The sequence below is a fragment of the Nyctereutes procyonoides genome, unplaced genomic scaffold (genome assembly GCF_905146905.1).
Source record: "Nyctereutes procyonoides isolate TBG_1078 unplaced genomic scaffold, NYPRO_anot_genome, whole genome shotgun sequence".
Lineage (NCBI taxonomy): Eukaryota > Metazoa > Chordata > Mammalia > Carnivora > Canidae > Nyctereutes > Nyctereutes procyonoides.
This window is the reverse complement of record NW_026575133.1, coordinates 25,852,346-25,873,064: the sequence shown is the minus strand read 5'-3', so window position 1 is coordinate 25,873,064 and position 20,719 is coordinate 25,852,346.

The following is a 20,719-nucleotide window of genomic DNA, read 5'->3' as shown; positions in this document are numbered from 1 at the left end:
AGCATCGCCGTGGTAGCCCTCATTCAGCGGGGTAGCATACGGCTCCTGGAAAACGTGACACCCGGGTGCCCGGTGCTTAGTGCTCCGCGGGGCTGCAGGACGGGCTTAAGCAGCTCAGCTCACGGCTGGCTCAGCGGACAGGTTCTCAGTCTTATGTCCCTCCTGTAGTGTCCAGGCTACCAGGAGACGCCACGTGTTTGCTCCTAGAGAAGAAGGACAAGGGAGTCTGGGGTGTCGTCTGCATTGGCTCCGGGCCGTCTGACGAGCCGGGTTGGCAGGGCTGGTGCTCTGCTTTGGCTGTGGCGACACCTGGGCTGCGTCCCACCTGTGTCCTCCCCAATGAGGGGCACCTGGGCTGCGTCCCGCCTGTGTCCCCCAATGAGGGACACCTGGGCTGCGTCCAACCCGCGTCCCCCAATGAGGACACCTGGGCTGCGTCCCACCTGTGTCCCCCAATGAGGAACACTTGGGCTGCGTCCCACCTGCATCCCAGTTGAGGGGTGCCTCCCATTGTCCTGCCTGTTCCATGTTAAAACCCGCCACTACCCCCCTCCATTCCCACTGGTCCTCAGTATACAGAGAAGAGAGAGGTGCCATCGGTCACTTGAAAGATGGCCTTGGCAGACGTTGCTGGTCCGTCAGCCAGTGGCAATTCCTTTTTCTTGCTTCCTGAAAGCATCTGTCATGATAACTGCTTTCCCTTTTGCCAGATGCACATTCTCCCAGACTCCCTTGCAGCCCAGGTGGCCACGGGACAGAGTGCTGGCCACTGAGATACTTGGGGACGTCTCCTGGGAGGCTTCTGAGGCATTGTTCCCTTCCTGGTAAAAGGAACAGACAGACCCTGGAAAGGAGCCCCTTTCTGCCACCTGCCAGTGTCTGGGGTCACTCATGTGAGGACCTGCCATTTGCAGCCATCGTGGGCTCAGGAGAATCGCAGACACTGACCAAGCAGGTTGACATGATCACTGCCTGCAACCTGCCCTGCATCTTTCAGGGCCTCATGCTTTGTGACATAATGAGGTACTTTTTTTTTAATAAATTAATTTTTATTGGTGTTCAATTTACCAACATACAGAATAACACCCAGTGCTCATCCCGACCAGTGTCCCCCTCAGTGAGGTTCTTTTTATTGTCCGAGCCCTTGCTACTCAAAGTGTGATCCCAGCTCAGCAGGAACACCCAGGAATGTGTTAGAAATAGAGACACTCAGGCCCGGCCCAGCCTCCTGAATCAGAATAGACATTTAAAAAAGATCTTTAAGGGATGTGTGTGTACCTGAAGAGTGTGAGAAACACTGACCTCAGAGTAGGGGGTGGGGTGGATATAAACCTCTTGCAAGTACTGAGATTTTTCTGGAGATTAATTTTCTTGGTGGTATTTTTGTGTTTACACCTCTTCAAGCTAGGAACAATGAAATCTTAATTCTGTGAAAAGGAAGGCGAGGCATCCCCACCCCCTCGGAACCTCCTCCCCATCCAGTTGCAGAAATGCAAGGGGTGGACGGGCTCACAGGTCATGATTGATGGCTGTGGGCAAAGGGCACCTTTGAACTTGGCTCCTGGCTCTTCCAGTTCGATCTCCCCTCATCTTTTCTGAAGTCTGAGCTTTACGTTTAGAAAGATTAAAACCTGCATGTTCAAAAACAGCTCTGAGATGTGAAAAGTATTGCCCGAGGCTATTTCTTTTAAAAACCTTGTTTCCCTTCTCAGACATGCAGCCAGGATGCTTGGAGGAAAAAACTCAGTGTGAATTTTAGCTTCAAGAAACTGTCAGGAGACTTTGTGGAAAAGTGGAGTTCTTCTTGAGGACACATATGTGGTTCCTGGAAGTACACGAAGAGCTCCCGTGGGGTTTCCCTTCACAACACCAGGATTTTCATGTTTGGTTTTGCCCTTGTAACAGGGCTTCACGCTGGAGAAGCACACTGGCTTCCAGAAGGTGGGATGGAGCGACCTCAGAGCTGCAGGACATCAGAGAGGATGCTCGGTACCAGAGCGAGAGTCGAGGCACCTTGGCTTCCGGTTCAGCTCCTTCTCCCCCAAACTCCCCACTCTGAGGCCATGGGGGTACTAGGGCTTTCCAGAGTGTGGAGCCGGGTCCGGAACCCAAGGCCACGTTAGCACCACCGCCGCCCCCCACCCATGCCTGAGTTACCGGGAGAGGCACTGGGGGCCACCTGGACTCCCTCAGAGTTTGCCAGGGAGGCCAAGGCCCGGAGAGGGGGCATTGCTGGTGCTTCCAGTTTGGAAGAGATCTCAGCTTTGCTCCCTCCTTCTTGCTGCCCTTGACCTCTCAGAGCGTCTATTCCCTCCTGGTTGAGATGACAAAAGATGTGAGATTCACACCCTTCCCCACCCACTTTCCAGGGAACAGCCTTGGCTCGTGGCACTTGCTGACTGGTGGATGAGGTGAAGGGGTCAGACGCTGCAGAAGAAGCCAAGGGGAAGGGAGCTGATGAGTGGCCACCAAGGAAGAGAGAAGATCAGGTCCGGCCGAGAGAACGGGGGGGGGGGGGGGGAGTATGGGAGGAAGGGGAAGGGAATTGTCACTGTGCGTGAAATTTGAGGAGAGAACATTTTGTTTTATTTTATTTTTTAAAGAATAATGTATTTATTCATGAGAGACAGAGAGAGAGAGAAGCAGAGACATAGGCAGAGGGAGAAGCAGGCTCTTCTCAGGAGCCCAATGTGGGACTCGATCCCAGATCCCGGAATCACGACCTGAGCCAAAGGCAGATGCTCAACCATTGAGCCACCCAGGTGGCCAGGAGAGAACATTTTAAAGAGATCTTGAGTGTCCTGTGATTTAATTCTCCCTCAAGGCAAGACGTTCAGACAAGATCTTCATTCCTTTTCATGGTTTATTGGAGGTGTATTTCCATTTTGCTTGGGCGCGGGTTGGTGGTGATGAAATGGAGCTCACAGTGGCCTCATTTTACTTGGAAGACGTAAAATTGTGCCTGTGTGCCTGTTGCCCAGAAACAGAACCCCTGCACCAGCCTGAAGCTCCCATACTTCGGGAAGCTGGTGTGCAGCCAAGAAGCACCATAGACACTTCTAGAATCTTCTGAGAAATCATCAGTTTCTGACCCATCTGCTCCTGTAGTTACTGATGGATCTTCAGATGGCAGTAAGGCATAAGGGTTCAGACCATATGCTCTGGAGTCAGGCAAATATGGCTCCAAGTTCTGGACTGCTCCTCTCTGCCTGGTGACTTTGGAAAGTTGATTTACTGCCTTGGAACCTGAGTTTCCTCATCTGTAAAATGGGGATGATAAAGCTGACCTCACAGGGTTGTTTGGGGGATTAAATTAAATAATAGATATAAAGAACAGTGCCTAATCCCTGGTAAAAGATTCAGCAGTCATTGATGGCAATGATGATGATGGTGGTGTTGATGGCCATGGTGATGATAGTGATCACAGGAGTGATGGTGATGATGGAGATGGATGCTGGTGATGATGATGATAATGACGATTGTACTAGTGGTGATGATGATGGTGGTGATGATGATGATGATGATGATAATCATGATGCTTGTTTCTCTGGCCAGATCTTTGCTCAGAGTCCCTCCCTGACTCTCTTGCTCACCTTGGCCCTTTTTCTTCCCAACTGCCTTGGGTGGTTCCAGGCCTGAACCACCACTGCCTACGCCAGCTTGAAATTATCTGGCATCTAACTTACCAGCCACAGTGGGGAGTTAGATGCGGGGAGTGAATGGGGAGGAGCAGTTAGGCCATGAGGTGGGGTCTCCCTGCCAGAGCTAATAAAGCCACCATGGGCTCTCTCCTCAGTTTCTGGGCCTTTCTGTCCAAGGCAGAATTGCACTAGCAGCCTCATCCCATCAGAGTTGAGGCTTTGAGTGACAGATGCTGTTGGGCCCTGAGCTCTCCATGCTGAGCTGGAATGGGCAGGTGCCACCTGGTGCCTGAAGCCCAGCCTGATAGTTCCCTCCTGGAAGGGCTTTCTTGGGTGTAGACCCTCACTTTCCTCTTCCCAACCAGAGGGCTGCTGCCTCCACCTAAGGCCCCCTGGCAACTGGAAATGGCACCAGTTCAAGTCTGTATTCATTTAGAGTACAGCCCTCCCTGAGACAAGCCATGCTCTAAGCCAGGCATGTCAGACCCTGTGAGTTCTGGCCGCTGCGTTAGTTCCTGCTCCGTGCAACAGCATTAATAGCTCACGATTGACAGGACTGAGCATGTTCTGTGCATTAAGTTTGGGGACAGGCTGCTTACCCCATTCCCTCCTGCTGTACATGCCTCTCCATTTAGAGAAAGATACAGAGGATGTGAAGCTAAGCAACTTGCTAATAGATTCTGGAGCCTGGGCAGAGATGGAAAAACACCTACAGAATGGAACAACCGAGAACTTTCTAGCTGGATTGTGCCTGCCTTACAGCTTTGCCTCAGGAGGGCTTCAGCTGCTGCTGCTGCCAAGTTTCAGGTCCTGAGGGGCTGCCCTCGCGGAGCCTGACAGAATGTGAAGGCTGAGGGCACTGGAATCAAAGGGAACGTGAAGCAAAGCCCCTCTGACATGTAGCCGACAGGATGCTCGTTGCCATCCTTGTGCATGGAGTTAGATTTAAGCAGTAGACGGTGCAGGGCAAATCCAGGCACAGGGAGGGGAGAAAGGGCCCCGTGATCTTCTCCTCTCATGGATGCAGGCGGCCTTGGAGGAGAGGCCCCACGTGCTATGTTGCTAGGACGCACCTCCACAGAAGGATGAGCTATGCCCACGTTTTACTTTCTAGAAGACAGCCTCAAGTAGAAACCAGGCCCAACTAGAAACCAGATCTGCTCTGGGCATGGGATTCATAGGATCTCTTTTTCCCCTTGGGGTTTGTAGTGGGTTGAGTAGTGATCCCCCCAAAACTCATGTCCATCTGGAACCTGCAAATGTGACTTTATTTGCAAATAGGGTTTTTGCACGTGTAATCAAGTCAAGATGAGGTCAAGCTAGATTGGGGGGGGGAACCCTGAATCCAGTATGACTAGTGTCCTATGAGGGGGAGATTTTTTTAAGATTTTATTTATTTATTCATGAGAGACAGAGAGAGAAAGAGAGAGAGAGAGAGAGAGGCAGAGAGATACAGGCAGAGAGAGAAGCAGGCTCCATGCAGGGAACCCGACATGGGACTCCATCCCGGGTCTCCAGGATCATGCCCTGGGTTGAAGGCAGACGTTCAACCGCTGAGCCACCCAGGCGTCCCGAGGTGGAGATGTTGGATCAGGGTCACAGACATGCAGGGGAGAAGGCTCAGCAAAGGCAGAGGCAGAGACCAGAATGATTCATCTACAAGCCAAGGGACACCAAGGACGGCCAGCCACCACCAGAAGCTGGAAGAGGCAAAGAAGTCTCCTCCTCTAGAGCCTCTAGGGCAAGCATGGCCCAGCTGACACTGTGACTTTGGACTTGAGGCCTCTGGAACCATGGCAGAGTACATTTCTCTTGTTTTAAGCCACCACTCAGCGGTACTAGGACACCAACCCAGTGCTGTGGCCTTATGTCCTACAGGGACAGGGGGGCACGGCTGCGTGTCTGCCAGCTGGTTTCTTCCTTCTCCTTTGCTAACCCAGCCTTACATTTGCTCAGTATATTATCCCTGGCCTCTGCTCCAACGTGAGTAAAATGAAGGTGACTAGCCCTGACCCCAGAACAGCCCCAGGTCCCCCCGAACCAGGCCTGGTCACGTCGCCCAGTGTCCCGGCCTGTGCCTGGTTTTGGAGCAACAAGCCATGAGGGGAGTTGATGAGGGGAGGGGTGGCTGCTGGGAAGAAAGATATCCTTTCTCTCCAGAAGGAGCCTCCAGGGAAGAAGATGGCCCCTTCTTCCTGTGAGCCTTGCATCTGGTCGGCCTGCCTGGGGGAGGGGAACGGAGGGGGCCGGCACAGGCCGCACTGGGGCTCCGTTTTGTGAGATAATGAATCATGATTATTTAAGCCAATTTGAGTTGGGGGCTTCTGTTTTGCAGCGCAAGGCATCCTCACTGATGCCCCAGCCTGGATGCAGAGGAGGGCAGGTGAGAGCGGACCCTGTGGCCAAGGAGGAAAGAACAGAAATAGTTGTTGGGCCAGCTGCCCGCACAGCTGCTGCCCAGATTTTGCTGTGTCTCCTTTGTCTCTTGAAGTACAAATATGGTGATATCACTTTTTGGCTTTTTTCTTGATCCCACTAACAACTCGTTCATGTTGAATTACCCCTCCCCTTGCAGGATCAGAACACCTGGGATTTATTTAATCCAAAGGCAACTATTCCAGGGTCAATGCTAGACGAGGGGACCTGGACATTAGGTGGCCAGTGCCGGACTGCTGCCACGTGCTGCCATGGGGTGTTGCCGTTGGGCACTGGCCCTACTTGTCCACTCTTGTGACATCCTCGCTGTCCACTCTCTGCCTAGGGACATGTGGGACCCCGTGCTTGGTTCTAAGGCCAGATGCAAGGTGACCCCTGATTTATACCTCCTTGGTCGGCTATCGTCCCTAGGGCATAATCACTGTACCGGGGTGGTTTGGTCTTGAGATCTTCTTGTCTCTGCCATGGGTCCCAGCTCCAGGGGCCTGGACACACTGTATTTCAGGGTTGTGCACTGGGTGTCCTGTTGTTACAGCTCACAGTGCTTTATAGAACTAACCCTCCCGTGTCAGCCCAGTACTTTGTGCGCCCCCCGCCCAGCCCCGTCCCTCCCATGCATTCCTTCCAGGAGCCCTTGGTGTGTTTCATACCCACTGTACTAGGAAGCATCTTCACTGACACCAATTCTTTTAGGTTCATTGACCCAATTCCAAGATGGGGGGGGGGTCCCTCCTACCACACCAAGCCATTCTCAGACACCAGCAGGGCATCCAAGAACTCAACTCAGTTTTGACCACTGTCCACCTGGAGGTAGCATCAGAGTCCATGGACTAAGGGCTCAGTCCTATAAGGCTGCCTCTGCCCCCCCTTCAGATATCAAGCACCAGGCTGTTACCTGTGCTCCTAACCCACCAGTACAGATCGGAGGTTCCCATGATCTCCTCCTTACATTAGATTAATTTGCTAGAACAGCATGTGAAACTCAGAGAAACAGTTAGGCTTAACAGTCTATTATAGGCTAAAATAAGGGGGTGGCTCGGTTGGTTGAACATCTGCCTTTGGCTCGGGTCATGATCTCAGGGTCCTGGGATCAAGCCCCACATCAGGCCCCCTGCTCAAGGGGGAAGTCTATTTCTCCCTCTCCCTCTGCCCCGTCCCCTGCTTGTGCTCTCTCTTTCTCAAATAAGTAACTAAATAATCTTAAAAAAATAAAGGATATAATAAGGGATATGAATCCATGGCTAGATAAAGAAAGCCATAGGGCGAGGTCCTGAACACAGGAAATTCTCTCCTCGTGGGGTTCTGGGGCTGGCTTGGTGGCATGTGGAAGCGTTCCAGTTCCCCAAGCAGGGAAGCTCTCTAAAGAAAAAGGGCCAAAACCTGCCCTCTTGGGTTTTGATGGAGGCTTTACCATGTAGTCATGATTGGCTAAGCCATGGGCTATTGGCTGATTCAACCTCCAGCCACTCTCCCCCCTCCCGTCCCCTGAGGTGGGGGGCACTGATCATTCCGACCCTCGAATCACATGGTTGGTCCTCCTTCAACCAGCCTCACCCTTGGGTAGGGTCCAACAATCGCCTTCATTGATAGTAAGTCACCGATTTCCCCTTTCTGCCTCAGAAGCATTTTCGGGAACTGTGCGTGAGGACCAAATGTAGCTGAGAAACATGTATTAGGTCATCTGAATCACTCTGTCTTGGCGTCTTAGTTTAGCCCCACATTTCCTGCACCTGGAGCTCCGGGTACAGGCATCAGAGTTCTGAACCCTTCTGCCCCAGAGGCTTTTGTGTTCCTTGCAGATTGGTCCTCTGTATACCCAGAGCCTTGCATTCAAAGAGGAGAAGCAAATCGAAGCAGACACTGTCTTAGCACGGTTGGGAATGAGATCGTGAGGAGCAGAGTTGGGTTGGGCAGTACCCAAGAGGACGGAGTCTGTGCAAAACCGCATATTGAGTTGGCCACTGTGAAAGGCAGCTGGTTGCCCCATCTGCAGACTTTCTGAGCATTCTGTGGAATGTGTCTTAGAACTGTCCCACCCAGCAAAGTGGGAAATATTGGCTAGCTCCTGACCCCATTGGTCAAGGGTGTCCCATGGGGTATTAATTAGCAAGTTGAGGATGAGGGCTTTCAGGTTAGCTTAAAGCCTGCTCAGAACTGGCTGTTGCCGCAAAGGTGGAGTGAGCAGTAGGCGGAGAGCCCTCTCGCAGGGGGGCCCAAGGGCAGTGGGATCCTGCCTCCCACTACAAGACAATGTGTGGCCTCTTGACCTTGCACTTGCATAAGCAAGAAGGGGATCTGGACAGAGCCCTGGACAAAGCCGCTTGGCCTCACTGTGTCCACCATCTGTGCCTGAAGAGGTCACTGACACGGTCCTCCTGCAGCTCCACCTGCACCTTCCTAAGACTTAGATCTTTTAATTTAATCGAATACCTTGTCGCCTCATTTTTTTTTAAATAAAACAAAACACCTCAGACTTCTCTTCTGTATACAGTCCTGAATCCTGATTTTTCAACTTAATATTGCAGCAGAAGTATTTCTTACATTATGTCAAACTCTTGTGATTTCCTCATCAGTGGCCGCCTGATGTTTCCTGTGTGGCACATAGTTTGGGAACGGCGGTGCTACTCCAAACACCCGTGGGGTAGGCGTCCTTCTGCAGACGTTCTCTTCTCTCCCATATAATTGGTGGACTATGACCGTCCTACTACTTTTTTTTTTTTTTTAGGATTTTACTTATTTATTTGAAAGAGAGCAAGTATGTGAGTGCATACAGGTGGGGGACAAGCAGAGGGAGAGAGAGTATCTCCAGCAGACTCCCCATTGAGCATGGTGCCTGACTGGGGCTTGATCTCACGACCCTGAGATCATGGCCTGAGCCAAAATCGAGAGAGTCGGTCACCCAACCAGCTGAGCCACCCAGGCACCCCCTATCCTACTTCTGTTTGCTTTATGTGAATGTAGCTGGAGGAGTTGATTAGCAAGATCATCCCTTTTGGTGAAGCTCAACTTACCAGTTTTGCAAATGTTGCTCTTTTGTGAGTTTTGGGGCTGCCTTCCCCCGCTGGAAGGGCAGGAAAAGTCAAGAGTCCCTCATGATCCCAGAGACCCTAGGGTTTGACTGTTCCCCAGAAGGACCCCAGAAGGACCACATTGACAGCTATTACAGTCACGGTCCTGGTTTATTACAGGAAAAGAAGCAGAGTCCAGGAGAGCTCCAGGCACGAAGTGCCCAGATGTCCTCTCCCAGTGGAGTCATGGACTTTTCCTGGCAGCAATGTGAATAATAGACAAAATTTTGCGGAAGCTCACCTGAGCCTTGGTGCTGAGTACTTTTTTTTTTTTAAGATTTTATTTATTCATGAGAGACACACAGAGAGAGGCAGAGACACAGGCAGAGGGAGAAGCAGGCTTCCTGCAGGGAACCCGATGCAGGACTTGATCCCAGGACCCAGGATCCCGTGACCCAGGGATCACGACCTGAGCAGAAGGCAGACGCTTAACCACTGAACTACCCAGGTGCCCCTGTGCCGAGTGCTTTTATAGGATCTGGGAGGTGTAGACCTGGTTGGTGGCTCATGGCTGACCTCAATCTGCAGTCTCTCTAGAGCCAAGCTGATGACATGTGGCCCAAAGAAAGTACCCACCATCAATCATGTCAGATCATCTGCTGTGGCCCAGAGCTTCCAGATAAACACACTCTAATCAGGCAGGACATTCCAAGGGTTTGGAGGTCACTTCCCAGGAGCCCAGGACAAAGGCCAGATCTCTCTTTGGGCAAGGCTAATTCCTAGATGCACAATAACCGAGTACACACATGTTCATGAACATACACGTCTATGCAGAGACATCCAGGAATGGAGTTCCATTAGTTTGGGATCATTCAAGGAGTCATTTCCAAAAAATCTCCCCTCACCTCCTTTTCTTCTTTGTTAAGTAACAGACACCTGAGGCTCTCCTTTGTCACCCCTCCCTTCCACTGGTGGCCAGTCCCTTCCCTATGTTTTTGGGGCCCTCCCTGCCTGGTGCCTTAGTCTGTGTGGGCTCCTAGAACAAAGTACCACCCACCAGGTGGCCTACAAGCAACTAGAATTTATTTCACATGGAGTTGGAGGTTGAGAGTCTGCAGTGCATCGGGTTCTGGCAAAGGACCCTCTCCTCCCATCCATGCAAGAGAGGCGGGGAGCAGAGAGGGGGACCAAGCACGCTGGGGACTCTTACAAGGGCACTAATCCCATTCATGGAGGCTCCACCATGACCTCAACAAACCCACTGGGCCTTCCGAGGCCCCACCTCCTCACACCATCCCACTCAGGGGTTGAGTTTCAACCAACATCTGGCCCATGACAACTGGGGAGCCTCAGTGGTCCATGCTCTCTCTGTTGAGGCTACTAGGTCAGGTTGTCCTCACGGATATGGCTGCACACTCAAGCGTGGGCCACACAGCAGGACATCATGGCAAACCCAGCGTGGGTGAGTCCCCCCCCCCCACCCACCTGCAGTCAGATCTGCCGCGTTGGGGATGAAAGATTGATTAGCTCATTACCCAGTGCTGGCGACTTCCTGGGTTGCTCATGCTTTACAGCTGTGAAAGGGTTGCGATAATCAAACATTAAACCATCCAATTAAAATTAACGCCAGGAAATGCCATTGTGAGTTGTTTGGGGAGCTTTCCTTTAGTGACTTGTTGGATGCACTCTTTGGATGTCTTTTTTTCTCCTGCTTTTACCGTAACAGGGAAATTAAAAGCACATGGCAGCTCTTGGGCGTGTTTTGAATTTTCAAATCTCGGGCCCCCCCATGCCCCCGCTGGAGGTCCGAGGGGCCGGTCATCTCTGGGCTCAGTGTGTACACTGAGGCTCTGATGGCACAGAAGGCCAGGCTGTCTGCAGGCCCGAGTGGGCACCCGGAGTCCTGTGCGGGGCTGGTCCCTCACGCGGGCTGCTCCTCCCAGCTGGGCCCTGGCCAAGGGAGGGCTATGTGCCTTTGGAATGTCTCAGGCCCCAGATCAACTAAAGCTGGAGCCACAGCGCTGCTGGAAGCCGCACAATGCAGTTGTTTTTATTCTGCAGACAGCACCTCTGCCTCCAGTTCAGATGGCGCAGCAGGGAACAAACTGAAGGCCTCTACTCAGCAAATGGACAGCAGGTCTGGAAGGTGGGGAAAAGTCTCGGGTTCCCATACAGGTCCCCCGTGTGACACCGGGCACAGATTCCCCAAGAAAGTCGGTAAAGCCATCAAGGTGTGTAGTTTTGAGCAGGCCTTTTCGTGGGCATCATTGATCTGGGTGAGAAGGGGTCCGGGCAGTAGCTGTGGGGCAGGGAGCGCTCGTGCCCATGCAGCACCCTTGTGTCAAGGCCACTTTAGGGGGGGCTTGAGGCATACCATGGAGGCCCTGCTCTAGGGGGAGCAGGACCAGGCAGTAGAGGCTCTGCTCCTCCCTGCAGATTATGGGATGGCTGGGGGCAGGCTTGTGTACACCTGCCGGCCACGGAGGGCTGCTTTCCTGCTGGGCTATCATCAAAGCAGGAGCTCTTGGCTGGCAGGTCACTTGCAGGTAGCCATTTCAGGATAAGGCTTGTAGAAGGCAGAGGAACATTTCCCTGCAGGAGTAGAGGTGGGGAGGAGACGAGCAGCGACCAGGGCTTTGGCTGGGACACTCACTTCAATGCAGGACCTGAAGGGAAGCGAAACATCTTGGTGCAGGAGCAAATGAGCCTTCCTCCAGGATGGCCTCCCTGCTTTCTTCCTCCTAGACCTATTGTCCACTTGGTCCTCAGTTTACCTGGTCTCTGCTCACGTGCACTTGCTATTCTGTAATTTCTCTTTTGGCAGGAACCCCGCAGACTCTAACCCATAAAGCCACCGAGGGGGCCAACTGGGAAGCTGCCCCCCCTGCCCCGTCCCACTCCATAAGGCTGAATTAGCCTTGTTCCTTCCAGGGGATGATGTGCCGGTGCCCAGCGCATTGGCTTCTCAGAGCTGTCACTGTGCCCATCCCAACCTCAATCCAGCTTGCATTCTGAGTCGTCACCTGTCCTGGCACTGCCTGCCCCTGCCCCATCGCCTGTGACAGTCCCTTTCTCAGATCTGGCTTCGAGCCTGCTGGCTTCTTGAGGATTCTCTGGCCCAGCCTCCTGTCCTGCAGAGGGAGCAGCGGCAGGCTGCCTGTGGGAGTGTCCCCCCCTGCTCCACTCAGGACCACTGGTGGGCACCTACTGGGGCAACCCCATATCCTAGTCACTGCTGTTAAGTAACCGACCACCCCAAACTTGGTGGCACAGAGTATCTACTTTTTTATGCTTCGAGATTCTGTGGGCCAGGAATCTGCAAACAAGTCAGTGCAGTGGGGATGACTCATCTCTATTTTCTGATGTCTGAGAAGATCCAAGGGCTGTGATTCCACAGGCAAGGTGCTTCACCTCTCTGCACCTCAATCTCCCCATCTATAAAGTGAGGGTGACAATTAGTGCTCATGGGGTCACAGGGAAAAGTAGTAGAATTACTCATGTAAGGGCTTAGAATTGGGCCCAGCATGTGGTAGGTGCTGTGGAAGCTTCTGTGGTTCTGATGGTTTGTGAGAACTGGCTGATTTGAGTCTCACAACTCTTCGAGGCAGATATGGAGAGTTAACATACCCATTTTGTGGATGAGGACCCTGAGGCCCAGGGGGGCATTTTGCCGGTCCTAGTATCTTTCGAGGGTGGAGCACAGGAGGCTGCCAGAGAAGGAGCCTCAAGAAGTCGTCAAGGGAGGTAAGAGGAGGAACAGTGCTTCTTGTTAAGGCCCTTCTTCTGCACAGCCCTGGGGTGAACCAGAGCAAGGGGCACAGAAGGCACCGCATGTGGAGTGTGGCTGAACCTGGAAATCAAGAGAGAGAAGTGATTACAATGGGCTGAGAATATTGGCGGAAGTTAGTGGGGGCCCGCCTTCCACACCTGAGCAGCTGCTGCGTTCTTGTTAGGTGCCGGGCCCTGTATTTCATCTGAGAGGCTGTGTTGGTGAAGGTGCCTTTGGCTGGGACTCAGGAAACCCCATGGGCAGTGACTTAAGTCAGTAAAGGAAAGAGGGCTCTGTTCTCTTCCTGTCTTTTTGCTGTACCTTGTGGTTTTACTCCATGAGGCTGCAGTCTCATGGTTGCAATTTGGTTGCTGCATCTCCAGACATCACAGCATGTTTCAGGCCCTTTCACGCGTGCATGCACTGCCCCCCACCCACACCACCAAGACCAAAGAGTAAAGGGCAAAACCACAAGGGAACCAAAATCTATCTCCTTCAAGAAAGCTTTGCATAAGCCAGGCCGTGTTGTGGGGCCAGCCTAATTGCAAGACAATCTAGGAGGGTGAATAGTTTTATCAGGTGAATAGTTTTGCCATTTTGTCTACTGCCCTGTACAAAAGTGATGCCCTCTACATTCTGAGGGAGGGGAGAAGGGGCTTTGGGAAGTTCAGGTTGAGGGAGAAAGATGAACACGTCAACATGTGATTCCAATAAACCACAGTCGGTGGACAATAGAGGTAAGTAGAGGTCAGTGGGGGCCCATCAAGAGGTGTCCAGCCCGAGGAGGGCTTCTCAGAGACAGTGGGATCTGGGCTGAATCTTAGGGACAGTAGGAATGGGCACAGGCTGCAAGTCTTGGGAGACCCGTTAGCGTTCCCAGGTCCTCATGGCCCCTCAGTGACTTGCTTTGGCCAGTGGAACATTGAGAACATGGCACAGGCACTGCTGGCCTTGCCCCCTTAACCCACCATGAGAAGGGCGCATCCTGGGGAGCTTCTACGAAAAGCTGTGGTCTTGGGGTATTTGACCTCTTGGGGCCCTTCTGGACCTGCAGTCTTGCTGTGTTTTCAAAGCATTATATGTGCCTCTACATTACTGGGATTTCACTGGGAGAACATGGAGATAGGGCATTTTTGCCTAATGTGTAGACTTGGGGGCTAATTCTGATGGTATTAAGTTATTGCAACTTGTTCTAGTTACATCTCTAAACTCCATGAATTTTGTTCACCACCACATCTCTGGTTTCTAGAACTGGGCCTTGACACTTAGTAGGTTGTCAATAAGTATTTGATGAATGAATGAATGAATCAATCAATCAATCAATCTCATGCTCTAGAGGAGGAGCTTGCAGGGACACAGAAGATGAAAACCTTGTGGCAAGAGTGGCGGGTGGGGAGGCACAGCATGGTTCGGAGCTGGAAACTCTACCTTGTGACACGCAAGAGAGAGATTTGGAAGATGCCGATTTTGTTGGATGTGTACGACTCACGAGTGTTTTGGCGTAGGCACAGATTTCCAAGAGGATGTTTACGAATTAGAATGTTTTTTAAATTTATGCATTTCAATTAAATTCACTCTATTATGTGAAATTGTTGTTGAAGCCACTATTTCTCTCCATACCCTAATTAGCAATCAAAATGTCGATGTGTTTTGCAGATTTAACAAAGCCTGGCAACGATGATCTTTGATTCACTGGAAAAAAATTAATAAGCGTGTGAGAGTCTTTCTAATAATCTCCACTACTTAATGAGCTCTGGAAACTTGCCGAAGAACTAGGCAAGCATTCAAGCCCGACTTCTTGGATGGTCTTAAAGGGATATGGTTTTTACATGGTAGCGATGACACTGAATTGAGAAAAATAGCCGATGGACAGTTCCCCCAAATCTCTTGCTGCTAAAACCTTGTGGGTGGAGCACCTGGATGGCTCAGTTGTTGAGCATCTGCCTTTGGCTTAAGTTGTGAACCTAGGGTCCAGGGATCGAGTCCCACATTAGGCTTCCTATGAGGAGCCTGCATCTCTCTCTGCCTATGTGTCTGCCTCTCTCTTTGTGTCTCATGAATTAATGAATAAAATCTTAAAAAAAAAATCCTTATGGGTGAAGCAGTGGAAAAAGCATCAGATTTGGGGCTTAACTTGGTTCCATGGGCCTGGTCTTCCTCCCACCCCTCTGTGGATGGTAGGCTTCTTAAGGTCAGCTGGGGGCTTGGGATTGCTACGGAACAGGTGCTCACCATCATATCTGAATGGATACGTTAATAAATTGCTATTTGAATAGGAACCTAATCTTTAATAAAATTGTCAAAACTGCAGAATGTATACTTCCCCCAGATTCATTTGAACACTTTGCCATATTTGATTTCTTTCTCCGTATGACCATGCCTACATCTGTTTCCTCACTGTAGATACATACTGTATACCGCCCCCCATCCCACAACGTATCATTTGGAAGTTCTATTATGACATTTCACACCTAAATTCTAATTCTTCAGTACATACCTCTTGAAAACAAAGGCACTTTCTTCTATCCATCAATATTTTTGTTACACTAAAAACGATTATCTTTACAATATTCGGTCTAAGTTCCTATTTCCTCAACTGTCCTAAAAATGTGTTTCACGGTTATTTTTTAAAACACCAGGCTCCAATTCAGCCACACACATTGTGTTTGGTTGTTGTGCCCCTCAGTCTTTTTAATTCAAGATGGTTTCTCCACTTTTTCTTTTTTCTGGGACGTTTGGTTTTTTTTTGGAGAATGCAGACCAGTTGTCTTCTAGAATGCTCCACATTTTCAATCTGTCTTATTGTGTCCTTGTGGCTTTTGCATGTTCTTCTATCCCTCATGTGTCCTCTGCATTGGGAGGGAGGGCTAGAGGCTTCGTTAGGTTTCTTGGGTGAAATACTGTGTCCTGGGGTGAGGGGGGTACTTTGCAGGCACGGACAGGCCTGCAGCACCTCTGCTGAGGAGCCCAACACTTGGTTAAGGCAGCGACAGCGAGGGATCCCCATGTTAAGGCAACTTTTCTCTTTGTAGTTACTCTTCTGCAGGACAATATGCTGTCACTGTATGAATATCTTGCTTCCCCACTGCTTTTCACCCGTAAATCCAGCCTGAGTTCATTATTGCATTGGATTGCAAAAGGGAGCAACCTTTTTCCCCTCTCTCTGGAGCTGAGGACATCCTATAGCCCCAATCCCACCCACTGGGGAAAGATGTCTCCCTTCTCTGAGCCTCCTTTTCTCTGGGGGAGATTGATCTCAGCTCTCAGAAATAGTGTGAGGCTCCGCGAGGCAAAGAACAGTTTATAAACTGCAAAGTTCTGTATTTTTTTTCAAGACTTTATTTATTTATTCATGAGAGACACAGAGAGAGAGGCAGAGGGAGAAGCAGGCTCCCTGTGGGGAGCCCGATGTGGGACTCGATCCCAGGACTCCGTGATCATGCTGTGAGCCGAAGGCAGACGCTCAACCACTGAGGCACCCAAGCACCCCTCTGCATTTGTTTCTGCAAACTGGGGACATGGTTGTAGAGGCAAGCTGACCAGGCCGGCCACTGCCCAGCAAGGAGTACACAGCATGTAATGAGTGTGGTTTGAGGGACACGCCAAACACAGGAGGAATATTCCAGCAGAATAGCAGTAAATTTACATGGGGAAAATTGTATTATCTCCAGACAACATTTTACCCTTTTTTGAATTAGAAAAACAGATCTTGAACCTGACATTTTTTTTGCCCTTATTCCCCCCAGAGCTCTGCTGGCCCCGGGGACCATTCCAGTTAAGACAACTGGGCCCACCTCCTGTTCTTCAGAAATCACTGCCCATGAAGTTTCTAAAATGTGCTCAAGTGCAGTTGATTTTGCTCCCCGGGGGATATTTGGCAACGTATGGGGACATTTTTGGTTGTCACCCCTGCGGGGCTGGGTGCTGCTGGCCTCCAGTGGCTGTAGGCCAGGGGGCTGCAGAACACCCCAAGGGCACAAGACACCCCCATGACAAAGGGATGGATGTTCCCAAAGTCAACAGTGTTCAGGTTGAGAAATGTTGGACTAGACAAGAGACATTCTAATTAAAAGGGAAAGGATCCAAAGGGCGGTGAAGGAGAGATGGGGTGGGGTGGAAACCCCATATTTTCTTGGCAGAAAAGTGTGGTACAAAAGGGAAGGCTTCTACCAGCCAGCACACGCTGCAATCGTCATGCCTCAGTTTCTTCTCTGGGCTCCTGAAAGAGGTGGAAGATGGAACTCGCGTGGTTTTTCTCCCCAAAGCTGGAAGTCTGCTGGGAAACTGCAAACCCTGGACCTGCCCCGCCCATCTCCAGGATGTTTTCTAGCTTCCTAAATGACTGCCTTTCTCTTCTTGACTCAGGCCCATCACGGAGGAGGAGGCCACCTCCATTTCCACCCTGCACTCCCCTGGGTCACTGTTCACCTCTGAGCCTCACCTCCCACACTCAGCAGGTTGTCTCTGGAGACTGGTGGGCTGCCGCTGGCCCTTGGCTCCTGTGTCAGCATCTCTTAAGCTCTTAAGCTCTTAAATCTGCTTTGGTCATTTGTGACTGGCTGGTTTTTGTTTTTTTGGGGGGGGATTTCTTGTTGTTTTGTTTTGGGCTTTTTGTTTGTTCTTTTCAATAGATGATGCTATCAGTTGATTACCATTAGCATCTTGGAGGGTCTTTTCCATAAGGATCTTGTTTTTTTTGTTTTGTTTTTTTAAGATTTTATTTATTTGAGAGAGAGAGAGCACAAGAGGGAGAGGGAGAAGCAGACTCTCTGTTGAGCAGGGAGCCTGAAGTGGGGCTGGATCCCAGGACCCCAGGATTATGACCTGAGCTGAAGGCAGATGCTTAACTGACTGAGTCACCTCCATAAAGACCTTGTTTTCCATGTAAACAGAATTAAGACCTTTGGGCAGGCTGTTATTATAGTGTTCAATGATTTTTGAACTCTAGGTTTTTACTGATTCTTCTGTTTGCTTTGATCCCAGTTATCTTGAATAACTGGAATCTCATGAGAATGAGCAAACGCTGAGTTTGTGCTCTTCATCTGGTGGGCACTCTCCCACACCCCTTCTCTCTAAAAAAGAAGCCAACATGATAAACATGTTATATTTCTTGTACCAAAACTGAGACATGGACTTCACCTTTCCCCCCAGACTAACCAGGGCTTTAGAAAGTAGAAAGAGGGATCCCTGGGTGGCGCAGCGGTTTGGCGCCTGCCTTTGGCCCGGGGCGCGATCCTGGAGACCCGGGATCGAATCCCACATCGGGCTCCCGGTGCATGGAGCCTGCTTCTCCCTCTGCCTGTGTCTCTGCCTCTCTCTCTCTCTCTCTGACTATCGTAAATAAATAAATAAAAAACCTTTAAAAAAAAAAAAGAAAGTAGAAAGAATCATTTTAACATTATAAAAGTAGTTAATCACCTACTGAAATTTTGGAGAAAAAAATAAAGGAAGAGTAAAATTACCAACAGTTCTTTTACCAAAAGAAGTCACTAATAACATTTTATTTTCCTCACATCCAGCCCTTTCTCTATGGAGAAGCATATTGCAATCATGCTGTTGGACACAACTGCAATCACAAGTTTTTTTTTAATTCTGTATCATCATGATTTAAAACATTAGGTCACAGGAACGTTTTGAGGTTATTACAAACCCTTTGCAAAATAATTTTGTAGTGTTCCTTTACAGTTTGTTTTGTGATGTATACACTGCCAGTGATAAATTCTCTTGATGTTGTCTTTACTTCACTTTTATTCCTGAACAGTATTTTTGCTACATTTAGGATTCTGGTTTCACAGTTCTTGCCTTCAAGGACTTTAAAAATAAGTTTCAACCGTCCCCTGGTCTCCATGGTTTCTGATAAGAAATCTGCCGTCTTCCAAATTGCTGGTCCCCTATGTGCGATGCATCATTTCTCAGACTGCTTTCAAGAATTTTGCTTTATCTTTGGTTTCCAGCAGTTTAATTATGATGTATCTTAACGTGGTTTTAGTTAAGCCTATTTTGCCCAAGTTTTGCTGAGTTTCTTGGATCCGTAAATTTATGTATTTTACTGAATTTGAGAATTTAAAAACATTTTTCTTGTTCTTTTTTTAATGTCATGCTCTTTCTTGGTTTCCAGTGACATGAATACCAGACCTCGTGGTATTGTCCCAAAGGACTCTGAGACTGTTTCCCCCCCCAAACCTTTTTCTCCCCATCATTGGATCATTTCTATTGATTTATCTTCAAATTAGCTCACTCCTTCCTTTGTTATCTCCCTTCTATTGTGCTCTTTTAGTGACTAAAAAACAGTTCTTTTTGGCTATTTTATTTTTCAGTTATAAATGTCTCCACTTGGTTCTTTCTTTCTGGTTCTATTTCTATGCTGAGAACGTTTGACTTTTTATTCAACAGTGATCTTTCCTACTTCATGGAGCATGGTTGCTTATTGTAAGTCTTTTGTTTGATCATGCCACTATCTGGGTCATCTTGTGGTGGGCTTGTCTTGATTGAGTTTTCTCTGGACAGTTGTTGGGATTTTCCTGGTTCTTTGTTTTGTTTTTGCTTTTTTTGTTTTTAAAAATATTTTATTTATTTATTCATGAGAGAGAGAAAGAAGGAGAGAGAGAGAGGCAGAGACACAGGCAGAGGGAGAAGCAGGCTCCATGCAGGGAGGCCGACATGGGACTCGATCCCAGGTCCTGAGGATCACACCCTGGGCTGCAGGCGGTGCTAAACTGCTGACCCACCAGGCTGCCCCTCCCTGGTTCTTTGTACGCTGAGGGATTTCAGATTGTATCTTGGGTAGTTTGACCACTACCTGATGAGATTCTGGTGCTGTACAAAGCCTCTGGTAAATGTTGATTGTTTTGTTTTGTTTGGTTTTAGTGGGTAACCAACCTGCTTAGGGTTGACCACGAGTACCTGCCCACCTTCTGTTGGGCTGCAATTTCAATGTCAGCCTATTTTTGAAAGCCTTTGCAGTGCTATTCAGGTATGTCCTCCGAGTGCACCCTGCAGAGTCCAGCCTGGCATCTGGACTGTGCTCATACTGCAGCTAAGCTCTTGAAGACTTGTCCCTGCTGCTTTGTGTTAGTTCCACACACACACACACACACACACACACACACACACACTTGCACAGTTCAGAGATGAACCTGGGGCATCATACACAGAGATGAGCCTGGGGTGTCAGGTCCAAGGGATCTCTTTTTCCAGTTTTCTCCACCACACATTCCAGCTCCTAGGGTCCCCTCTCCTGGTGCCCTGACTGGAAAGCTGAGGCTTTTAGCTTCCTTGTATTCTCTCTCAACACTCCCCACCACCAACATGACTGGGTCCACACTGGGGACAAAGCAGCTAGAAAAAAAGGAGAAAGAAAAAGCCACAGGCATTCTTCCTGCCTCACTTTGAGCCCGAGGGGCCCCTTTTCCAGGGAGCTCTAGTCAAAGAAAATAGTTTTCTCGGAACTTGAAGTGCTTGCATGGCCGCCATGCCCACCGGTGCATGCAGGGGTTGTGGCCTCTTGACTCGGGCCACTCAGGGCCCTCAGAGAGGAAAAGGAGGAAACTCTAAAATCAATTGGGGATTCTCCCTACATTCCATCCTGCAGGACCTGCCCTGCTGGTTCTCCAGCCAGAAAGAGAGGAATTCTCTCAGAATTTATTTTGTCCACATCTGCTGCATGGTTTCAGGATTTGACTGCCTTCATGTCCAAGCTGGAAAATATGGGAGGGGACCCCAACACGCTCACTACCATATTTGTATTTTTTCAAGCTCTGATTTCTCTCTTCACTCTGCTTCTTTTTATTTATTTTTCAGAGTACTCTGGTAGTTATTTCATATATTCTATCAAGGTTTCTAGTTGCAAGGGAGGGGTGGAACAA